This window comes from Octodon degus, unplaced genomic scaffold (assembly GCF_000260255.1).
Source record: "Octodon degus isolate 3935 unplaced genomic scaffold, OctDeg1.0 scaffold00252, whole genome shotgun sequence".
Lineage (NCBI taxonomy): Eukaryota > Metazoa > Chordata > Mammalia > Rodentia > Octodontidae > Octodon > Octodon degus.
In genome coordinates, this window is record NW_004524828.1 from 1095089 (window position 1) to 1109683 (window position 14595).

Here is a 14595-nt window from a genome sequence, read left to right on the forward strand (position 1 = left end):
CCTTTGTGTCTCTCTGGCAAGATGTTCTGCTCCTGAATCAGCTGGGTGGGTCTTGCCTCTAGCCTCTTTGCAGGGGGTTCTGCTGAAGGCTTTTGTGCTGGGCCTGAGCTCTAGGTCTGTTCAGGATCTGGAAGGCCCTGGGTTGTCTCACTCACTCTCCGGGCCTGCGCTCTGGGTCTATTCAGGATCCGGAAGGCCCTGGGTCATCTCACTCACTCGCTGGGCCTGCGCTCTGGGTCTATTCAGGATCCAGCGGTCTGGGTCGGCTCACTCACTCTCCGGGCCTGTGCTCTGGGTCTATTCAGGATCCTGCAGGCCCTGGGTCGTCTCACTCACTCGCGGGCCTGCGCTCTGGGTCTGTTCCTAGAATTTGTGATTAATTCATGATCCAACACTGGGATTATGAGTGTGCTTGCTGCTGGGATTATAGGTATGAGTGTTACGCCAGCCCTGGGGTGGATAGCCTGAATGTAACACAAGGCAAGGAGGCTTGCTTGCTGCCTCTGCTCCTCAGTTTTTGCTCTTGCTGTTTGTGCTTTTCTGCAGCCTTGAACTTCTGCCATGTGCCACTCTGTTGGGAGCCAGCAAAGAATGGACTGAAACCTCCATAAAATGTGAGCTAAATAAACCTTTCTAATCCTAACATTGGGTATTGGGTATTTTTCTCAGCAATGAGAGAAAGGTAACTGAGATAGTGTGCTTTCCCTAATTTCTCTCTCAGTGAGGTGTTTTTTATTTTTGACAGGAATACCATTGATTTTTTTTAATTTTAATTTTAATTTTTTTTTGAATACCATTGATTTTACATGTTGACTTTGTATGTATCTATAGTCCTGAATTAGGATATTAAATCCAAGAAGTCTTTTGGTGGAAGTCTTTTTGATTTTCTATGTAGAGTAGCACGCCATTATTGAATAATGATAATTTAACTTCTTTTATACCCTTATTTCTTTCTTTTTCTTTTTCTTGTCTAATTTCTCTGGCTAATATTTCTAGAACTATATTGAGTAAGAGTATTGGTAGTGGACATCCTTGTTGTACTCCTGATTTTAGAGTGAAAGCTTTCAGTTTTTGACCATTTAGTATGATGTTGGCTATTTGTTTATTATAGGTTGCCTTTATCAAATTTAGGTAAAGATCATCTATTCAAATTTTCTGTAGGAGTTTTATCATGAATACATGTTGTATTTTGTCAATGATTTTTATGTGTATGTTAAGAAACCCATGTAAATTTTGTTTTTTGCTTTGTTGATATTACATTAATTTATTTGCTTATGTTGAATCTTCCCTCCATCTATACAATTGAATCTACTTAATCATAGTATACAATTTTCTTTATGATTTTCTGTATTCTGTTTGCCAGTATCTTATTGAGAATTTTTGCATTTGCGTACTTTACATTATCCCATAGCCCCCACCCCCATCTCTCTCTTTGGTTGAGTCCTTCTCTGATTTTGATATAGGGCAATATTTGCTTTCAGGAATGATTTTGAGATTATTGGTTACCTTTCAATTTCATTAAAGATTTTCAGGTTAAGTGATATTAGATCTCTAAATTTCTTGTAGAATTCAGTTGTGAATTCAAAAGGAGCTGACCATTTCTTTGTTGATAAAGTTTTTAATGAAATTTTCAATTTCTTTGACTGATATTGGGTTATTTAGAACTTTTTATATCTTCTTCACTCAATTTTGGGCAGTGTATCTAGGCATCTGTCCATGTCTCTGGGTTATCAATCTTACTATAGTATAGATTCTCAAAGTGGATATTGGTGGTCTTGTGGATCTCCACAGGATTGATTGTGATTTCAATGTTTTCCTTCTTTTTTTTTTTTTTTTTTTTGTCTGTATTTAGGACAGCGTCTACAGGGTCTCACTACATAAATCAGACTTATAATAATTCTACTTTTTTCAGCTTCCCAAGTGCTGGGATTACAGGTGTGTACCACCACACCCAGTCTCAATATCCCTCCCAGTGTACCCCAGGGGGAAGGGCTGGTATGGCAGACCAGGGATGGAACTTGGCCACTGAGCTCTGCCTGAGCAGACACTTTTATCTGCTGAGGTATCAGGCTGGCCTTCAATGTTTTAATTCTGGAAAAAAAAAAGTTTTCTCTTTCCTCTTTTTGATAAGGTTAGAAAAGCATTTATCAATTTTATTTAATCTTTCAAAGAATGTGGAGAAAATGGCAGCAAGGGTTGAAGTGGCAGCCGAAGTGGTGGTGATGGAGCCCAAAATGGAGAAGGAAATTGGCACACCCGGTTTGCCTACAGGCAATGGGGCGCTAGGTCCGAAGAGTGAAGAAGAATGGCCTACTCAGAATGAAAAGAGGAAGAAGAAAAATATAAAAAGAGGAGGCAATCGCTTTGAGCCATATGCCAATCCAACTAAAAGATTCTGTGCCTTCATTACAAGCTTACCTTTCAATGTGAAGTGGCAGTCTCTGAAGGACCTGGTGAAAGAAAAAGTTGGTGAGGTAACATACGTGGAGCTCTTAATGGTCACTGAAGGAAAGTCAAGGAGATGTGCCGTGGTTGAATTCAAGATGGAAGAAAGTATTTTAAAAGCTGCTGAAGTTCTAAACCAGCATAATCTGAGTGTTTGACCACTGAAAGTCAAGTAAGATCCTGAGGGTGTACATGCCAGGAGAGCAATGCAGCAGGTATGGCTACAACTGGTGGGATGGGCATGGAACCAAGCGGCCCAGGAGTGATGAATTTCCCACCCAGTATCCTAAATAATCCTCACATCCCAAATGAGATTATCCATGCATTGCAGGCTGGAAGACTTGGAAGCACACTATTTGTACAAATCTGGATTATAAAATTGGCTGGAAGAAGCTGAAGGAAGTACTTAGTATGGCTGGTCTGGTGGTCCAAGCAGACATTCTGGAAGATAAACATGGGAAAAGTCATGGAATAGGCACTGTGGCTTTTGAACAGTCCATTGAAGCTGTGCAAACTGTATGTATGTTTAATGGCCAGCTGCTATTTGATAGACCAATGCACATCAAGATGGATGAGAGAACTTTGCAAAAGGGAGAGTGCATAGGCTCTGGCATCCAGGGCATGGGCCCACTGGGCCTCAACCACATGTCATCCAGCCTCAATCAAATGAGCCAGACCATGGAGCAGGTTGGCGCTGGAGTTGACCACATGGGTGCTGGCTTGGGTTTTGGCCTGGAGTTCATGGATGTGCCTATTGACTATGTAGGCCAAACCATTGAGCTCATGTGCTCTGGTGTGGAGGGCATGGGCACTGCCATGAGCCTGAACATGAGCCTGAACATGAAGCACATGATGCCTGCAGGCATGGGGGCCGGCCTGGAGCATATGGGCTCTGTGATGGATCGCATGGCCACCGGCCTGGAGCAGATAGGCACCAATAACCTGGAGCGCATGCGTCTGGGGGGCATGGGTGCCAACAGCCTGGAAAGCATGAGTCTCAAGTGGATGGGTGCCAACAGCCTAAAGCTCATGGGTCTGAAGTGCATGGGCACCAACAGCCTGGAGCACTGGGCACTGGCATCGAGCACATGAGCCTGGGCATGGGTGGCAGTGGTGGTGCCAGCTTTGACTGTGCTATGGAGATGGAATGTGGAAACTTTGGAGGAAACTCCACAGATTCCTTTGGTGGAGCTAGAGGCCATGTTCCTGAAGTGGCCAGTGAGGCTTGCCAGGTATTTATGAGAAATCTTCCATTTGATTTTACATGGAAGATGCTAAAGGACAAATTCAATGAATGTGGCCACTTGCTATACGCCAACATCAAGATGGAGATTGGGGAGTCCAAGGAGTGTGGTGCGGTTAAGTTTGAATTGCCAGAGGTGGCTGAGAGAGCCTGTGTGTGGGATTATGAACAGCGTGAAGCTGAGCAGCTGAGAGATTGATGTTTGGATCAATAGAAATGCTTAAGTTGCCTTTTTTAAACATCAATACCAGACCTCTGAATTTGTATTTTTTTCTTGTTAACCATTTTAATTTGTTGGCTTCATGTATAAAGATGTTTAAAAAAAATTCAGTTGCTTTTTGGGGTAATTTGAATTATTTTTTTAATGACTGAGGTTCCATTTGGCTGTTTGCATTAAGATTGCAATGTGCACTTTTTTTGTAGTTGTGGTATCTTGTTGCTATCAAGTATGACTTTGGTAATAAACACCAGTTCCTGAGAAATAAATAATCTTTCAAAGAACCAACTCTTTAATTCATTGATATTTTTACATTGTTTTCTTAGTCTTAATTGCATTAATTTCTTCTCTGATATTGATAATTTCCTCCATTATATGAGCTCTGGGGTTTGATTTGCTTTTCTTCTTCTAGAACTTTGATGTTCAATGTTAAGTTGTTTATTTGAACTCATTCTGCTTTGCTGATGTGAGAATTCACAACCACAGAATTTCCTCTTATGACTGCTTTTATTTCATCCAATAAGTCTTGTTATGTTGTATTGGCATTATCATTTGATCGTAGATACTGTTTCATTTCCTCTGGTACCCATTGGTTGCTCAGCAGGGTTTTGATTTCCATGTGTTTATGTAGTTTTGTCGTTTCTTTTCTATGAATTTCATTTTCATTGCACTATGATCAAATATATACATGTGATAATTTCCTCAGGATTTACTTACACGTGTTCTGTGGGCAAATATGTGGTCTGTTTAGAACAATGTCTCACATGCAGCTGAGAAGAACATGCATTAGGATGCTGTGGGTTAGAGTACTGTAGACATCTACTAGGTCCATTTTATCATAAGTTTTATTTAGTTTGTTGCTTTGTTGAATTTTTTGTCTTGTTGATCTATCTATTTGTGACAAAGGAATCGAGGTCCCTCAACAAAATTGTGCTAGTGCTTATTTGATTTTTCATGTCCATTAATACTTGTTTTATGTATTTTAGTTCACCAATATTGGGTGCATATATATTTATCATTGTTGTTTCTTCTTTTTGGTGTTTTTTACCTTAACAAATATGTAATGCCCTTTTTTGTCTTTTTGTATCAGTCTTTCTTTTGAAGTTCATTATTTAGAAACAGAATAGCTACCCCTGATTTTTTCTGGGTTCCTATATGTGGATTATTGTTTTCCATCCTTTGCTTTTCAATCTATAAATTTATTTTTTGAGTGAAATGTGTTTCTTATATTCCTTTTCAATGCATTCTGCTAATCTATTTGATTAGTGAATTGATATGTGTTGGCTTATCATTCTCATATTGTCTTACTGTCCTTAGTTACATCTTTCTCCCCTGTTTAATTGCTGCTTTGCCTAGTGGCTTCTTTTTCATTGGTGTTCTTCAATTGTGGTCTTCATTATTTCTTTCTAAAATACATTCAGAGGGACTGACCAGACAACTCAGCGGACTAAAGTGCCTGCTTAGGCAGAGTGCAGTGGCCCGTGTTTGATCACCGGCTTGCCATGCCAGCCCCACCCCCAAGGCGCGGTGAGATGACGACTGAGACTGGCCGTGGTGGCGCACCCCTGTAATCCCGGATCTTGGGAGGCTAAACACAGGAGAATCACTACAAGTCCGATCTACATAATGATGCCCTGTAGACCCTGTAGGCCCTGTACTAAATTACAATAATAATAATAATAATAACAATAATAATAAAATACATTCAGAGCATCTTAAATTTCTGGTTTGACGGTCATCAGTTTCTTCAACTGTTATTTGTCATGGAAGTATCTTATTTTTCCATTGATTCTGAAGGATAGTTTTGTGAGGTACATCAGTCTGGGTTTGAGGTTGTTCTCTTTTAGACCTTGAAATATCTCACTCCAAACTCTCCTGAATCTGAGGATTTATGATAAGAAGTCTGCTATGATTCTGATAGGCTTACTTCTTAGGTGATTTCTTTCTTTTTTTTAAAACTGCTTTTAATATTCTGTTCTTATGCTGAAATTCTTGTATCTTGATTATTATAAACCTCTGTGTACAGTTACTTTGGTCATGGTAATTTAGAGTTCTATATACTTCACTTAAGGTATGTGTAGTTATTTATCCATGTTTGGAAAGTTTCCTTCCATTACTCTGTGAAGAATTATTTTATTGAATTTGCATATGCCCAGCTTTCTGTTTGACTCTTCTTATGTTGTTCTTATTTACTTCATCTTTCAGCTGTTGGATTGATTTGTCATGATCCCTTGCTATTTTTAAAGATATATTTCTTTTTACGATTGCTAGACATAGTCTCACTGTCTTTTCTCTCATTGCTGAGACAAATCACTGACTCTCAGAATTAAGAAAGGAAAAGCTTATTTAACTCACAGCTTGTAGAGGGTTCAGTCCATAGTCAGATCATTCCAAATCAGGTTGGCATGGCACAGGGGCAACTGATCATGGCAGCAGAAGACAGCAAAAGCAGCAAGAGCACAAGTGGTAGTACAAGCCTATTTTGTCTCTTACATTGTAAGCATGCTGCCCACCCTGAGGTGAGTGTAGCACTCACACCATTTTCCTTCCCTCTTCTTACACAGGATATTTACGAAGTAAAGACCCTGGATCACTTAGTTAAATTTCTAAACTTCTCAAGTTGACATAATATATCAACCATTACATCTATCTTCTAGATCTGGTAGTGTATCCTTACCTTCATTCTATCTGTCATGTATACTTTCAGTGGAGTTTTCAATATCCTGAATTTCTGTTTAGGTAGTTTAATAGATTCTGTTTCTTTCCTGTTTTGGACATTCATAGCTTCCATCATTTTCCTAAGCTCCTCTATTTGTTTTATCTATGTCTACACTAATGTTTTTATTTCTGCTTGTCACTTGTTTTTGTTTTTTATTTACCTGAGAGTTTTTGTAGCCTCATCTATTTGTTTTATCTGTGCTATTCTAATGTTTTTATTTCTGTTTGTCACTCTTTTTTTTAACATGAGAGGAATTTTTGTAGCCTCATCTATTTGTTTCTTCTCTTCTAGTGCTGTAATTTCAGATAACTTCAGTGGGTGGTTTTTCATTTCCTGTACCTCATTGTGCTCTGGACTTGTCCAGTTTACACTGGAGCCCTGGGATTGCATTTCACTTCTGTGTTTTGTCATTTTCTATTTTTTAAAATTTTGTTTTCTGTGATGATACTTGTAGATTTCTTGTGGTAGATATCTTTATCACTAGTGACAAGACTTTCCTAGGAAATGCCTATTTTTCAGGATTGTCTTCTACATTAGGTGGTTCAGGGTCTTTGTGTCTGTCTCAATAACCTACCTTCCTGATTTACTAATGGTGAGAGTTTGCTATCTATTTGGGTCATCCCACTGTCTTTTGTATTGGATTATGGCGATGGTAACAACCCTACACAATGACAGTTGTCATGATGGAAAAAACTGATTATAACAGGTATGACATTCTGGCTAAAGTAGTACAGTTAGCGATAAGAATAGCATCAAGCCCATCCTAGCTACTGATAAACTGTGGTAACTATTAACTCAATATCTTTCACCATAGATGCAAGTTCTACAGCTATATAATGAATTCAACATATATACCAGGAACTTCTATGCAATCATTTTCCCCTTGGTAGAGTGATTTTTAGCCTGGGGGTGCACTTTAGGAAAAAAAGAGTTCAAAGAACAGAGATGAAGGGGGAAAAATATAGTAGAATCAAGGCTGGAAAGCAAAGGATGATCACCCAAGTTTTGGGAAACTGGAGAACACAGGAGAGAAAGAATAGAAACAAAATAATATTGAAGTAAACAAGAAAGAAGAAACGATGTTGACTCACATGGAAATATCATAAATTTAAGAAAGATATTTGAGAAAAGAGAGAGATGAGATGAATAGAATAAAACAAAAAGAAAAGTAAGAGACTCATTTCTGTGGTTCTATAGAGTTCCAATCTTGTATATTTTTCTACTAAGAATTTTTTTTTAAATGTAGTTTGTTATTGTGGCACTTTTTAAAATGAGACTATCCCTTAACAGTTCTAAACTGTAAATACTGTATGAAGCTTATCCTCTTTAGGGGTTTCTTATTTCTATGTGGAATTTCCTATTTTTCAGTGTCCTGCAAATAAAGATTAAAATTTTTAAAAAGATAAGAAACTTAAATAATGGAAAAAACAGCAACAGAAAAGCAGGAAATGGAAAACCAATCAAACAAGGAAAAAGAAAATAAGATTCCTCTAGTGTCTCTATGTCTGTGACAATGTCCACACTGGTTCCAAGAAATATTCTGTGTAATCCTGCAAAGTTTGGAGTAGGATTTTTCCTGGGGATGGAGCTGGTTTGGCCTGTGGATATGGGGACTGGGACTCGTGTTACATTGACAATGTTCTGAATGTCCATATGTCCTGACAGGGATTGTCTCTGGGGCATTCTCCCAGTTGCTGTGGTGTTGTTGGGTAGGGAAAGACTAAAATTACTCCCAGACCTGTGTACAGTTGGCTTCTTTCAGACCCCACATGGCTGCCTCTTACCCACTCCATTGATTCCTCTTATGCACTGACCGTTGAGCAGCAGAAGTGTCTTTGTACTACTGAAAGCCAAGGTTGCTTGACTCCGTATGCTGCTGGACCAAGGGTGCTCTCCTGTTTACAGACCAAGGAGACACTTTCATTCCTTTATATTTAGGGTTATTTGATTGCCACCAGAGTGGAGTCTAAGTGGTCCCAGCTCTTACCTCTCATAAAAATTGCCTCTAATTTTCTTTCATCTTCTGATAGTCTACTGTGACTAGATGGCTCTTCCCTCATTTTACTCTGTTGCGTTGGTAATGAAGTGGCCTGGTGCTCCCTTGCAGAATAATGCGAGTAGTGTTTGGTCTTCTCAGTGTTGCTTTGGACTTATCCCTACCACTGGGTTGCTGTTCCCACCTGCTGTGTGCATAGCTGGATTGCTCATTATCTTCATTTTCAAGATGAAGAACTTGAGACCCAGAGTCTCTTCTGGGGTGATATAACAAGTTACCATTGACTTCATAGTTTAAAGAACACAATTTATTTCTCAGTTCTGAAGGATGAGCAGTGTAAGATAAGTGTGCCAACAAAGGGAAGTTCTGGCCAGAAGTCTGTTGTAAGTTTGCAGATAGCTGCCCTCTTGCTGTGTATTCATATGGTTGGATGAGAACACATGAAGCTCTCTCTTGTTTCATCTAAATGCTAATCCCATGGAGGATTATATCATGACCTTATCATTTTCCATAGGGCCCATCATTAAAAACATCATCAGGGCCAGGGGGATGGCTTAGTAGAATAAGTGCTCCCTTGGCAAGTGCAACGGCCTGAGTTCAATCCCCAGTTCTCCCCCCAAAAAATCATATTAAAAGTTAATTTCAACATGTGAACTTTGCCACTGAGCTGCTTCCAGATGAATTAATCTATTGAGGTGTTGCTCTTCTGAAGAAATTTACCTGACCTTTTAGAACCATGGCTTCATCACCAGGGTAATCTGCGTTCATATATCTGCTTGCCTCATTAGATTGTCTTTCTTTGAGGACTTAGAGATGTATTTTATTTTTTAAGAATAGGGGCCGGGGAGCTGGCTCAGTGGAATAAGTGCTTCCTTGGCAAGCGCAAGGGTCTGAGTTTAATCCCCAGTTCCACAAAATAAATAAATAAATAAAATCATGTTCAATAACAACATCAGGAAATGGGAAAAGCATATTCAAAAGCAGAAAGATATCCCTGTACCTAGATAAACATAACTAATATAGTCAAAAGTGCTACACTTTCAAAATCAACAACCAAATTTAACACATTCCAATCAAAATGTCAACATCATGCCTCACCATCCTAGAGAAGACAGCCTAAAAATTCATATGAATTTAAAAGAGACCAGAATGGCAAAAGTAATCCTGGGTTAAAAGAGCAAAGTTGGAGGCACCACAGTTGCAGATTTCAAGCTATATTACAAAGCTGCAGTGATGAAAACAGTATGGTATCAGCACAGCAACAGACACATCGATAAACAGAGCAGCATGAAGGATGAAGAGACGACTACAGTCATAGTCAACTATCTGATCTTCGAGCAAGGGCCAGAAACATGCACTCAAGGAAAGACAGGCTCATCAACAAACAGTGATGGGTGATTAGTTGTCCACATGCAGAAGAGTCATTTTACTAAACTAAATTAATTTATTAAATTAGTCTGATTTTATGAATTTAAATCAAAATGAATCAAAGATCAAAATGCCACAACAGAAACAATCTTCTGGAAGATAAAGGAGGTAAAATCCTTGATGGTATATGTGAGAACACTGAGCATCAGCCAACTGGGTTATACAAGTTTAAAAGCTTCTGTATAGCAAAGTAAATAACAATAGTGTGAAGATACAGCCTATAAAACAAGAAAAAAGTTGTGCCAGCTCTTCCTCTAACAGAGGACTATGTATAGTACAGAAATACCTCAAAAACTTAGACTACCTGAAATAAAAGGTGTGTTAAAAATGAGCAAGTAAAATGAATAGACACTTCTCTGAGGAAGTTCTAATGGCCAATAAACATGCAAGAAATGTTCAACATCTCTGAACATTAGAGAAATACAAATTAAAACAACATAGAGATCCCATCTTACTCCAATCAGAATTGCCATCATCTAGAAATCAAATAATTATAAATGCTACTGAGGCTTTATGAAAAAAAGAAAAGAAACCCTTTTACATTCTTAGTGGGAATGTAAACTAGTACTGCTATTATGGAGGTTAGCATGTAGATTACTTAAAAGCTAAAACTAGTAATTCCACTGAAACTAGATTTTCTTCCTCTTCTAGGTAAATAGTTAAACATGCACATACATCTTATAATAGTACATGCATACCTATTTTTATAAACATAACTCCTAATACCTAAATCTTTGAGGCAGCCTATATGCCAATCAACAAATTAGTGAGTACATAAAATGTAATATTTATACTAAAGTAGAATACTATTTAGCTGAACAGAGGGATGAATTTGAGTCATTTGCAGGAAAATAAATGCCCTTGAGACCATAATATTGAGAAATAAGTCATACAGACAATCAAATATCAGATGGTTTCTCTTATCTGAGAAACTCAATTTAAAATTAAATTAAAGAGAAAAGTAAAAGATAGAATATAGGAAACAGAGAAATAGACCTTTTGCAGAAAGGAATGTGACCAAGTAACAGAAGGAGAAAGTAGGAATGGGAGAGGGAGGGGATAGAAAAGAACTAATATGTGTTCTTACCAAGTCCCTATGATGAATGCAATCATTATGGACTGCAAACATACATTAATAAAATTAAAAATCTAAAAAAAAAATCCCCTTGTCAAGCTTACGGCCTACTATCATGTCTGTTTTCTAAATGGATATCATAGAGTGAAAATATGAATAAAATGTAACTGGCTGAATTAAATTTGAGGCCATAATTACATAGAGAACAGCTTCCAATATCTGATGAAATCCTCATAGAGGACTGTTATACCATTTTCAACATTGCCTCAGTAAGCACACAAGAATATGCAATGGAAAGCGCCCAGGGCCAATCAGATGATGGCCGCAGGGCTGAGACAGGCACCTAAAGCAGTGCCTGATCTTTTGCCAGTGTGCTGTCACCTCATCCCCTGGTATCATATGACCCCTGAAGATGGCACGTGTATCCCCAGGCTACTAGAAATTCTGTTGGGGGTGACTGTATAGTTTTCCACTGTGCTGTTTAGAAAGATTAAATTGAACCACAAAAGCTGAAGGACCTGCCTGGGGCTAAAAAAAAGAGCTGGTATTTCAGTCCTGCAAGTTCTGGCCCTAGTCCTGTGTTTGTAGCATAACCCTCTTTACTTCAACAAAACTGCTAATAGATTAAGCATTTAATAGTAACGAAGCAAAAAATAAAAATGATGCTTTATCTCAGTAATAGGTATTTTCTAAGCACCAGATCTCTGCTACAATTGTTTTCTTCACTAGGCTGTGAAAGCTAATGGAAGATGTTCTACTTCTTTATATGTATAAAATACTTCCTAGCTCTAAATCTGATCCTGGTAAACCATGCCCAATGTGTGTCTTACACTTTCTGAGATTTATAGCTGATTTTGAATTTGCTGCTGCTGCTGTTTGTTTCCTATCCTATTTCTCTGGGCTAGCAAACCTATGAATAGTTTACATGGGGTTCGATTTTTTTAGTCCATTTCCTAATTCAGGCTTTAACCTTTCTAAAATGGCAGGAGAAATCAGAGTTGGACTTAAATTTTGGGAAAGAACACTTGGCAAGGTTATTACTGGATCTTTATTTTCACTCCCTTTTCTTACCCTGCACACTACATTTTCTACCCTCTATTCTGATTTTCAGAAGCAGGTCTCCCTTCAATGGCAGGCAACTGTTTAGCACCTGTGTCCTTATGTAATGTTCAACTCAATCTCAAGTCTATTTTCATTTTGTTGTAAGTAAAAATGTCTTTTGTATATACCCATATTTAATAATTTTCTCTAGAGACTCAAGTAATTCACATTTTATGTGAAGTAACTTAATTTTATGATGTGTCTGGTATAAATAAGATTTTTTTTTCTTCTCTATTCCTCTAAGACAGTGATAATTTGATTTGCTATTTGTGGTAACGTTAACATAATCACCCAGAACTTAAGCCTATCGCTTCTGTCTAGTTTCTAGCAGCAATCTCATTTGCCATATATCTGATCAAATGTGATGTGCAATACAAACCTTGGACCATCAATATTAAGAAGAACTTTGATTGAGTAAACAATCAGATGTGAAATAGCAAAATAATTCTTCATAGTGGCCATTCACTGTAGTCAGCTGATAAACTACCACCTACCTAGCATCAGAAGAGTTGTAAAACCGCATCTGCATGAGAGCATAATGGTACATGGTAGATTTTCATTGCAAGTACTAAAGGTCTCATCATAGCAAAGGTTTTCATACCATATGAGTTTGAAAGGCATAATATTCCTTGTTAAAAAAAATACCTAAAAGCTTCCAATGCTTGTCATTAATGATACCCATGTACTTCTTCCCACTGCCAATATTGCTGTCAATCAGATAAATTAGTGCTAAGAAAAGTACTATGCTCAAATAAAGCAGCCCGGGTCTGGAAGAGTTCATTGCAGTGCCATTGTTCTTGGGTATCATGCTGATTAAGCATAATAGCAACGGAGCTGAATCTCTGACATTGCGCATTTTAACTAGACTATTTTGACATTCTGTTTTACTTGCTATACTTATGTCTAAGAGAGCAAAAAGAGGATGCTTTCCATTTTGTAAAATAAATGAATATCTTTTTTTGGGAAGTCACTTAAAAAGATTTAGCAAATTCAGTTTTAGAGAGTCATACACATCTATAAAAATGCCCCAGAAATGTATGACTTATGCAGCTCACAGATTTTATTTCAACTCTTCTTTCCAGCCAAGATCAATCTATCTTCTCCCACTGACTATAATATGCCTCCGCCAAAATTCTTTGGGTAGCTCCTATGAAAATCAGCCGAACACAGGGAATTTTGGAATTTCAATTAAAAATATTTATGGCTTCTTAATGCAGATATTGGAATACTATCAGAATACTAATGATACCTGTACTTCATCTTCTTTTCATCTATTCTGACAATGTAGCTTTAGAACTTACCCAGAGCTTGCCTGAGTTAAGGATTCATGTGAAATCTCACTGGCTGAGGTTCAAGCTAAATAAAAGGTGAGAATGCTAGATGCTGAGAACTGAGAAAAGGCCAAAGACGTAATTCAGAGAATATTTAAATCTGAGTTTTCTGATGACTGTTCTTCCGAAACCCCAGAATGCAGTTAGGATCATCTCTGTTTCTTGACCCATAGGTCTCTCTATCATCTAAAAACTATGGAGCCAGCTGAGATTATTATAGGTTCTTATAAACGTGCCTCACCTACGCTTCCATTATCTGTTGAGGTGTAAGTTTTCAAATGGAGGTGATGCCAGACTGCAAGCTTCTTGAATGCAGAACCTTCAATCAATCATTTTTGCTTCTGCAGAGTTTAGTAAAAAACCTACCTGAAATAGAAGACTAGCACATAACGTGTTGAGGGGATGATAAGGATGAATGTGTGCTTGGATAGTTGATTGGATGGATGAGCAACCTGGTCAAGATAATAAACGGTCCACGCTAACTGTAATGCTCAATATTGTGCTGCCAACCTTTTGATTCACACTGAAAGAGAAGCTTAAGAAGGTACACTGTCGCTTCAGACCTAATACCCACAATAGCACAGACACCAAACAGAGCTTTTGTGCTAAATAAGAATAGTTTCCCTTCTTCAAGGGCCTAGACAGGTGCAGCCTCACCTAAGAATATACTCTTTAATAAAAAAAAGTCTGAATTGTATGCTCTTGTCCCCCGCATAGCTAGGAGCCCTTTGTAGGGTGCAACTTGAAAACTTCATAGAGTACCATCTGCCCAAAGTCTCATCGTAGTAATATTTATAAGCAGCCAGAGATCTGTGCCTGGCAGATGGATTCATAATCTAATTTTAATAAAACATTTCAAAAAATACGTAAGAATGATTTCTATATTCACATGCTGGCAGTTCTGAACCTCAAAGGATGTTCCTGTTTCAGCTTCCCAAAGAGCCATGCTAGTGCACGCATCTATTAATATATCAATGATAACAGATCCTTAGTGGCTACTTGAGTTACTGTGTCTGTTGCTATCCTAGGCTTAGGAATAT

General features: G+C 38.1%; 1 pseudogene; it reads left to right on the plus strand.

The window, feature by feature from the left end:
* Window positions 1-2183: 2183 nt before the first annotated feature.
* LOC101588590 lies at window positions 2184-3912 on the plus strand (annotated as a pseudogene).
* Window positions 3913-14595: the final 10683 nt, after the last annotated feature.